This window comes from Myotis brandtii, unplaced genomic scaffold, assembly GCF_000412655.1.
Source record: "Myotis brandtii unplaced genomic scaffold, ASM41265v1 scaffold934, whole genome shotgun sequence".
In the NCBI taxonomy this organism is placed as follows: domain Eukaryota; kingdom Metazoa; phylum Chordata; class Mammalia; order Chiroptera; family Vespertilionidae; genus Myotis; species Myotis brandtii.
In genome coordinates, this window is record NW_005371854.1 from 999001 (window position 1) to 1009325 (window position 10325).

Sequence of the window (10325 nt, forward strand, 5' to 3'; positions counted from 1 at the left end):
CTCCTTTGCCACCCCCTGGCCCCTGGAGCCATCTGAATTTGCAATCTGCCGTGGCCAAGTTTAGCTCTGGCCACCCAGCCTCTCCAGTGGCACTTGGCAAGTGTTCCCTGGTCAGGACAGGCTGGGTCAGGTGCCTCTGTCTGGCTGTGCTGTCCTGCCCTTAGGGTGCTTCACACATGCTAGGAAGTGAGTCGATGGCCACTGCTCTATTGCAGGGATTTGCCACCTTTGCATTCCTTTTAAGCTAACCAGCAGGTAATTTATTGAGATATTTATTCTAGCTTATTCCCCCAGCTGTAGGCAAATGAAAAATTAAATTTTCTCTCCCTCACTCCAATAGCCAAGCATTGTGTCCAAGAGATCGAAGTGACCGTTGCTTGTGGGAGAATTAACAGGCTTTTGTTTTCAAGAGCCTGGTCACATAGAACCCGGAGCTGGATTGTTCCAGAGAGAAAAGTGTTCCAAGGGCTGCAAAGAGGGAGAGTACCCAAGCCAGAAAATAATCACACTCTGTGAGACTCGAGTAGAGAGGAGAGAAGCTGGATTCATAAATGACTTTGACCTTTGCCTCCCTTAAAATGCCCCAAGAGGAGCAGGATCCCGTCTATGTTAGGATTCCTTCTACTGCAAAGGACAGAAGACACAACCGAACAGGCTTAAGGTGGTGATAAAAAGATGAAGGAAGTTGGGTAATTTATTGGTTAATTACTAAAAAGTACATTGATAACTAACTTGGGTATGGTATGATCCAGAGAATCTAAAATATATCATGAGGACTACTTCTACCCATTTCTCAACATTGCATTTTCCTCTCTGTTGATTTCCTTGCCAGGATCCACGTAATGTTCCCTCAGCAGCTGACTCAGACAACAACAAAAAACCTCACTGGCTTCTCAATAGAATATACAGGGCGGGTCAGAAGTATGTTTACTAGTACAAGTTGTTCACATGGAAAACAATACAATAATTAATAAATAATAATACAAGAATAAACTCTGTATTTCACGTACTCACAACTATAAACCTGCTTTTGCCCCACCCTTATGTCAATTACTGAGCTAATCACTAAAGCCATGAGACACAGTAATTAGCCAGTCACATGCTTTTTCTCTGAAACTGGGAGAACCAAGTACTATAAATGGAAGAAAGGGGCAGAGAGGAAGGAGAGATGCTGAGAAACAAAGACCTAATAGAGACTCCAAGGCCACTGGGCACCAGGAGCCAGGGCTTAGGAATCTTGGCAACGGTCTCTGTGCTGAGTTTATCATAACATGCATGGGGTCCACTGCTTCTGAATGGGTCCAACAGAACATGGACAAGAGGTACCAAGAGCTGCACCCACTTGCAGAGAGCCTTCTGGGGGGGGGGGGCGGGGGAAATAAGCCCCTATGTCTCTTGCATAATCACTAGGCAGGAAAGGGGTGCTTGTAGGCATCTACACGTGTACACACAATGATAGCTTTTGCTTTTCTTTTTAATTTTGGCAGATAAAGGACTAAGCCAAATCTGTTAGTTTGGGAAGGTGATGTTTGTAACACCCAAATAACCACACACAGTCGACTCATTTTCGTTATACAAACTTTTTGTCTCAGATCATCTGTTTCCTGTGGTTTCTTAACATCTGCAACTGTATTCCATTCCATACAGTCTCCCCGGGCTGCTTCCATCTGCACTAAGGCAGCTCTCTCCAGGGCTGCTCCATCACCCGATACATTTCACTGGCCACACCTGTGCTGCCGGCATTAAAGCGGGTACCCCATGCAGTCCCGGCTGATGTATAATCTAATCCTAATCTATACGGTCGAAGCTTCAAAAAGCTTCTTCATTTAGGTTAGAAAGAATAATGTTCATATTATGTTCATTTATGTTGGCCCCCTAACCAACACTATCTCCAATCAGAGATTTTTAATATGATAATAAAAATATATGACAGGCTCTGTATGTGGTACTTGTTGGTTTCCTCACTGGAGAACAGTATTTTTCTAACCATTCGTAAGCTCTGTCCTTTTTTCTTTTTTCTTTTTTTTTTTTTTTGGCTAAACTGCAAAATCCCATGCCCTCTTATCCTAAGTTAGTTTGAACTTTTAAACCAAATATTTTGTCCACAATTAAATAAAAGCCAAGATACTTTTAGATCACACTCTCCCCTAAAAGATTTGAGCCAGTGGGCTGCGGGGCACATGGAGGGAAAAGCACAGAGTTCATATCAGTGCACACCGAGGTTCCATGGGTTTAACACCTTTTAAGTCCTTTCTGTACTTCAGTAAAATGCTACTGACCAATGTTACATTAGAAAAACAAATGCTCTGGCCAACTAAAGCCTCAACCTTGTGTGTATAAATATATGCGCACATACATATATGTTGCATGTATGTTTATAAATACACACCCACTTGCATATACATATATATGTACAGTGGGGCCTTGACTTACGAGTTTAATTCGTTCTGAGACCGAGCTCGTTAAGGAGTTCGTTAACTCAAATGACTCTATCAACTCAATGCAAAAAATCGGCCAAGAGACAGCTAGTATCTCAAAAAGCTCATTAGTCGGGACACTCGTAAGTCAAGGCCCCACTGTATGTAATTTGTTCATTCATTCAATAGATGTTTCAACATCTACCATGTGTCTAGCACTGCTGAGTCAAACAGCAAAAAACTCTTAATCTCTCAGAAAAGAAGAAAGAAAAACACCCAGTCTGCAAGTTCGCACTGGAATATTCAGTCTTGTGCTTAGACCAGCAACATTTTCTTCTTTGCTTACAGCTGAATAGCTGCAGGCTTTGTCCCCAGGGCCACAGTGGGGCTCTTCTATGTAGCTGTTCAGACCGGGCAGGGAAGAGGCCCGCAGTGAGCGCAGAGTGGGTGGGGAGACACACGCTCAGGAGCATTCTGAAATGTGATCAACACACACAAGGGAGGCCAGGGTGGTGCAGGAGACCCAGGAATGGGAGGTTTGTTCATGGAGAAGTAGGTGGAATTAAGTGGGCTGAGCCTGGAAGAGAGGAGACCAGTTGGATCAGGGTGAGGGCAGTGGCAATGTGCTCGCTGAATGGATCTGAGCTACCTTTTGCAAGTAGCACTGCTGAGATGTGCCGAGCGGGATGGAGATTGATCCCCTGATTTCCAGTGTGAACACGCTTAGTGGGGAGTGGCGCCACTTACTGAGATAAGGAATGCACAGACAAAAACAAACGCGGGGTGAGAAGGGGAACTAGAAAGTGTTGACTTGAAACATCTGATTATATTTGATTTTTATCCACTCAGGGTCAGGGGAAAGTGCAAAGGCAGGTAAGAATTTAAATCTTGGCTCTAGCACCTGCTACTTGTTGACCTTGGGCAAAGTTACTGACCACTTAGTATAATGGTTGCTTAAATGTCAGGGTTAAATGAAATAATGAAAGTGAATGGGATTGCTAGGCTGGGTTCACAGCCAATACTTAGTGAAATTAGCTAACACTCTCCCCCAGTACCTGTCTGCTGGAGTCAATTATCCTGAGGGGATGAGAGAGTGTGGGTGGGGTACAGAGGCCCCTGGGGGGAAAGGGGAAGATGAGGACCAAGGTGGGAGAAGATAATGCTGACATGCCTTGGTCAGTTTGAGGGGCCAGTTTTGAGTCATCCCCAACCTAGGGTGGGGGTAGAGGGTAGGATGTGGTGGGGTGGGAAAGGGGCAATAGAGTCACCTTGGGTGGGAAGTGGGGTGAGAGTGGGGAGAGGGAGAGGATAAATAAGAAGCTGAGGACACTCTGTCCTTAAAGACCTGTGAGCTGCTTCAGGAGCCAGGTGACTCAACATGATTCAAAATTGGGAAGGAGGACATTCATACCACACCTGAGGGCTTAGGGCACCACCAACAGAGGACAGACAGCTGCACCTGACACCGCTGTGATTTAAACCAAGGGCACCGCTAGCAGGGACAGGATGGACCGCAGGCACCAAGCTGCACCAGGGGTTAGGAAATCATGAATGGACTCGTCCTGAGCACAGGTAAACAGAGATACCTGGGTGACTTTGAGACCATCTGGAACTCCATTGTGAGCAGATGGGACTCCCAGCAATCAAGATGTGAGCTTCAATGTTAATTCAATCATTTTTTACACTCTCAGGCTGGTGCAGCCAGAAGATTGGAGTGGCCAGCAAATGCTAGGTAAGGCCTATGTGGTTCCCTCAGCCTTCCTTTGCCTTTTTTTTTTACAATAAAAGCCTCTCCAGCCCAGATTCTACTGTTTTAGTGCTTCGGTAAGAACTCTCGTTATATTACCTATTGTCATTATCTTGCCTACAGCTGCACATATGTGCACATATGTTCTCTGTTGCCTGGCAACATGAGAAAAAGCTGGTATATGAGGCTAAGTAAGCAGAGTTGATGATGAGCATTCACTCATTCAGCAAATATTTGTTGAATATGAGCCAGGCATTGTGCTGGTTCCAAATCAAATGGTATATTTATTTCAAAATAAACCTAAGAATAGAACTGGCACACCTAGAATACATCTTTCCTTCTGTATTATGTTTTTTACCTTTCGTATGAGATTTAACTATTGGAATAACATTTACCACTGACATCAAAGCGTGCACATACACACACACACACCCAAAAACCTTAGCCACTGCTGGCTAAACATTATAATAGCACGCCTTCCTGCTTTCAAATGTCAGTCACTCTTAAAATCGTGGTTGGACAGGCTATCGCTCCAGTGGGTAATTGAGGAGCATGATCTGGGTTCAGACATAAGCTAGAAAGAAGTGGTGCAAAAATAACTCTGTCCCAAGAGAGCTTTACCCCAGTTGGAAAGATAAGGGATTAAATCGTGGTTGGACAGGCTATCCCTCCAGTGGGTAATTGAGGCGCATGATCTGGGTTCAGACATGAGCTAGAAAGAAGTGCAAAAATAACTCTGTCCCAAGAGAGCTTTACCCCAGTTGGAAAGATAAGAGATACACCTGAAATAACTACATTTCCCCAAGAGACAGGCCCCCAGGCACTCAGTTGGGCTACTCTCCTGGCCCCTTCTGGAGGGATGGGGCCTCGTGACAAGTTCGGTGTCACCTTCAGGCCAATCATTTAACTGTCCATGCAAGACCTTCCCGAGCTCTCTTTCTCTTTGAGTTGTGGTAGCTCCATCACTTTGGGTCCCTGAGTGTTCACCATGAGCAGAGCCCTCTGCCAACCCATCATGGACACGTAGCATTAATGAGAAATAAACCAGTTTTTCTGGTTTGTCCCCAGGGCCACAGTGGGGCTCTTCTATGTAGCTGTTCAGACCCGGCAGGGAAGAGGCCCGCAGTGAGCACAGAGTGGGTGGGGAGACACAAGCTCAGGAGCATTCTGAAATGTGATCAACAAACACAAGGGAGGCCAGGGTGGGAATGTTACCACCCCTGAGCTAGAAGGAGCCATTGAGTTTTGGAGGTTGTTTCTTACAACAGCAGAACCGGGTTTGTTCTAACGGAAACACTAAAAGGATGAAATGGCCTACCCTCTAGAGCACTTTAGAGCATGGGGGGAGGATATTAAAGAACTGAGGCTAACGAATACAGTAGTGTGTGTGTGTTTTTTAATGATATTCTAAAAACTATAAGCTGCCAAGCTTGACATTGACTCTCTACAAGAGTCTAGAAGGAATAGGTAGAGAATGATCTGTGAAAACTTAAAAAAGAAAGCAGGGACCATAAGGAGTCAATGTGGTTCAATGACCACTGCAACCAACTAATTTTCGTTTGCTCTGCAGGCAGGTTTTATATCAGTCGGAGTGTTGGCAGCTAATAGTGTATTCAAATTAGAATGTCTTTCAAAGAGAGATTTATAAAGGGACTATGCACAGAGACTTCGCACAGGACATAGGGCAACCATAAGGAATTGTACAGTACCCTGGGCTAGAAGAGTGGGAATGTTACCACCCCTGAGCTAGAAGGAGAGAGAGTGACTGTATGCCAGCCACACCATCTTTGCTGGAGGGACTTGGCCAGTCTGAAGTAATCTTGTACTAAGGGATCTTGGAAAATAAATATCCCAACTCATCTTTCTCTTTTCCTCCAATTCCTTGTCTCCATTGGCCAACCCCAGCTAGAAATCCAACTAGAGGGCAAAGGGGCTCTTGATGTAGTTCAGATTAGTCAGCCTCCTTGGGCACAGAACAGGGGGAGAAGGGTGGAGGTCACATCTGGGGGGTGGGTGGCAAATAGAAAATATCCAGCTGTGGATTATTAGAGAAATTAAATATATATGATGTGCCTGGGCTTGAGTGAGGTATTTGACAAAAATTGTTAGGAATTTCTTAAGGAAGCAATATAGGTCACACTCTCTTCTGTGCTCCCATAGGACTTTGTACTGGTGCCCTGGAGTGGACGGTGGCCAATGCACTTTTATCAGCATGCTTCTCCATCTCGCTTCTGGCAATAGCACCCTCATATTCTACAAGAAAACTTGCCCCCATCTTTGTTTGGGATGTGGTCAAGTGCCATACCTTGTCTTCCACTAACTCCAAAGATTAAACACCTTAGTTAGTCCGATCAGAGTCCTAGGAACATTCCTGCTGAAAATAGTGAAAAGATGCTATTTTGCCTTTGGTTTACAGTGCTGGGAAGATGCAAGTTTGGAGCGATGGACAGCCACCGTCCCTAGCTCAGCAAAAGAAGCTGCTTACATTAAGAGAGTTTGTGCTCCTCATGCAAAGAGAACAGAAAAAAGGGAAATCTAAAAGAAGACCAAATAATATTGCTGAGTTTCTGGATTAAACTGTTCCTGAGGTCAATCACCTCTAAATTTCTCACTTGTGTGATCCACTCCATTACTTTTTTGATTTTGCTAGTTAGAACTGGATTTCTTTTGCTTACAACAGAGATCTCTGATGAACTTGCCTGTATTATAGAGTTTCCAACATTAACCTCATAGTGTTATCAAGAGTTATTTATAGTTTTCAATCCAATTAATAAAGGCTAGTATAGTAATAAAATCAACTACTATTATTGAGTGCTCAGTAAATGTTCATGAGATGAATGATTGTCACCAAAGTAAATGAAAGCCTGTCAAAGGCAGGGCAGGGCCCAGCTGAGCCCACATAGTCCTGTGACCTTCTCTAGGAACTTCAGTTCTGCCTGCCCCCGCCCCCCATATAACATCTGCCACTAAGGGAGAAACCAAAGTAGCAACAAAAAGGTCAGGTCACTTTCTTCCCTTTCCTGGCTCCATTGCCTTCTGCTCATTCAAGCTGCAATGTTGGGCTTTCTCCCAGGTCACGTGCAGGGAGCAGCTACAGATTTGAGGAAAAGGACCAGGCCTTCCCTAGATAATATTTTAATATCGCCTTAGGGCCCTCTGGGAAGCAGGTACCAAAGTCCTGGCTCTCTCTCTCATGGAGTACTCTGTGGGTTTCTCACAAACACCTTCAGTGGGCTCTCCCACTGCACCTCCTCTGCTGCGAGTGATGCAAACTCGGGCTGACTGCTCACAGCTGGCCCCTCCTTGGGTACATTTCATGCAACCTCTCTGTACTGGCACAAGGTCCTCTGGGCTGGCTCCTTCAAGGTGACTAATGTGCCATGGTGAACACGCCCCTTGCCCTGCCATCAGCACAACCCACCTAATTCACTCCGCAGCCCTCTCTCCTTGCTTGGGCATCAGGCTCACTCCGTGTATGTACAGAAGCTTCCCTTGCCTTGGCTCAAATTGGAGGAAGGAGACTACCTTCCTCTCCCCCACAGGTAGGGAAAGAATCACATGGCACTCCAGTAACTCTTTTCCAAGAAATTCCCACCCCCAGTTCTCTTCCTGCAAACCCTACCTCCTCTTAAAAATGGTCTGGACATTGATGGTAGGCCAAGACTCATGAACTGGTTGGAGATTTCCAGTTCGCAAGACCTACCAACATGGCTAAATTTCTTTCTTTAGAACCTCCCCATGCAATAAGGCAGCCACTAGGCACATGTGGCTATTGAGCACAGGAAGTATGGCTGGCCTAAACTGAGATGCGCTGTAAGTGTAACGAATACATCAGCTTTCAATGTCTTAGTGTGAATAAAAGAATGTAAAAATATCTCAATGATATGAGACACATTTTTTATATATTGGGTGAATTAAATTTCTCGCTAAAATTGATTTTACCTCTTTTTTCCTTGTTTTAAAATGTGACTACTAGAAAATTTAAATTAGATATGTGGCCCACATTACACTTCTATTGGATGGTGCTGCTATAAAATGTATGGGCACAGGATATAGGGCCTGGCCCAAGCTCGGAGACAGGAAAGGTCCCATTTCAGAGTGTTAGGTGACATTTGTAAATCCCTTGGGCGTCTGCCTGGCACGTGTTAGGCACTCAATAATTAGCGTAAGGGAGAGACTTGAGACGGAAGAAGAAATGTTCTTTTGGTGGCAGTAGCTGATGTTGTTAGTGATCTGATTCGTCTCCCTTTACCCACCTGTAAAATAAAAATAATCACTGCTCTGCTGACTTCACAAGGTTGCAAGGCAGTTTGAGTGAAATAGTGTGTGTGATTTAAACGCTCTTTAAACTGCAGAAAGCTGCATAAACAGTGGTTGTCTTGGTGGCAAAAACCATAATGGCTGCAGTAATATGCTTGACTCGTGCCAGGAGGTCAGCCAAAACCTGCCTCGGGAGCCCAGGGCTCCGGTGGGCTGGCCGCGGGCCCAGCCGCTCTTTCCACCTCATCAAAGCCGAGCGCTGGGTCACCGCCAGGTGGCAGTGGAAGCCAAGCTGCTGTCCCCGCCAGGTCCCCTGAAGCGCAGCCCCACTAAGCCAAGCAAGAAGCATAGCTTCCCAGAGGACCCCTGGGCGAAGCTCCTTTTGCATCTCCAGCTTGATGTTCGCCACTGTGGCGCATACAGAAAAGCTTCTTAGACATGGTCCAGCCCTTCAGGAGCTGCAGCATAAGGAAGGAAATCGGCCCCAAACAACCCATCTAATGGTGGAGATCCTGCTTGTCAGAGGGGCGGCTGCCTGGCTGGCCCTGGGGGGAGTTAGGCGAAGCTTTCAGAGAAGTGACATTGAGCTGGGTTTTCTTGCTGGAGGACTCCACTTTGGGCACAGGGTGTGCCGAGAGGCATTCCAGGCAGAGGACCCAGCAAGTGCAAAGAGCACCTGGTGCGTTTGGAGGTGAATGGTAAGAGGGTGAGGGGTTTAGTGAGTGCAGGCCAGTGAAGTCAAATGCCCAGCAATGTGTGTGTGGGACAGTCATATATAATGAAGTGTCCTGCCCTGAAATGGCAGTAGCAGCCGGGCTGAAAACTGATAGTCTGGGAGGGGAAGGGGAAGCTTGGATGTGAGATGTAAGGGGAGAGACAGAGTAGGGCAAGTTGAGAAGGGCCTTGTGGCTAGACCGTGGGCCTTGGGCCCTCCTGCAGTGACTCAGAGCCGCTGAATTTCTTCCCAGCTGCAGGGAAACAGCTCCTGCTGTTTCTGAAACGCTGCAGGCATCTAGGCAGGCTCTGGAGGTGAAGCTCTGGTGGATGTGCTCACACGGTGCCCAGGTATGCTCCTGAGCCTCACCCTCCCCAAGGGCTGGTGTCCTGTGCCTGGCCCCAGCGTGATGCCATCCTCCTAGAGCAGTGGTCGGCACACTCATTAGTCAACAGAGCCAAATAGCAACAGTACAACGATTGAAATTTCTTTTGAGAGCCAACTTTTTTAAACTTAAACTATATCGGTAGGTACATTGTTATTAACTTAATTAGGGTACTCCTAAGGCTTAGGAAGAGCCACACTCAAGGGGCCAAAGAGTCACATGTGGCTCGCGAGCCGCAGTTTGCCGACCACTGTCCTAGAGAAACTCCAGACAGAGTGGACACAAGCAGGCACTTATAAAACATTTGCCAATTTGCATTCACAAGACCTGGTGCACTGGCTGCATGAAGGCAAACCTTGTATGTTAAGTGAAGGCGGCCCCACTGGATTGTCTGAATCTTTGCTCTGAGCCTGTCTGAGGCCTTCATCCCAGGAGGGGACCAAACACTTGCCTCTTAATGATTCTGAGAGCCAGCATTTAGTAAACAGGCTACTTTGAGTCAGGTATGTCCTGGGTACTGGACATACTAGTACTTTACATTTCATCTTCACAGCGAATCATTTAACAGGTGAGAAAACTGAGGCTCAGGCAGGGTAAACGAGTTGCTTAAGGTGTTCAAGTGGCAGAACCAGACTTTCAACTTAGATCTGTCTGACTGTAAAGGCCCTTGCTCTTTCCCCTACACCAGCCTGTTTCTCTCAATCACGAGAAAACGGTGTTTCTGGAAAGGGACCGGAGGCCATGTAACCCCCAGGCAATGAAGACAGGCATCTTCCTTCAGCAGCCTTGGCAGGATGTGGT

General features: G+C 46.3%; 1 long non-coding RNA gene across 1 annotated transcript; it reads left to right on the forward strand.

The window, feature by feature from the left end:
* Positions 1-3818: 3818 nt before the first annotated feature.
* Positions 3819-6696, forward strand: LOC106724706. Its single transcript, XR_001360548.1, has 3 exons — positions 3819-3989; positions 4109-4149; positions 6581-6696. It is a non-coding gene; the product is annotated as an uncharacterized LOC106724706 (long non-coding RNA).
* Positions 6697-10325: the final 3629 nt, after the last annotated feature.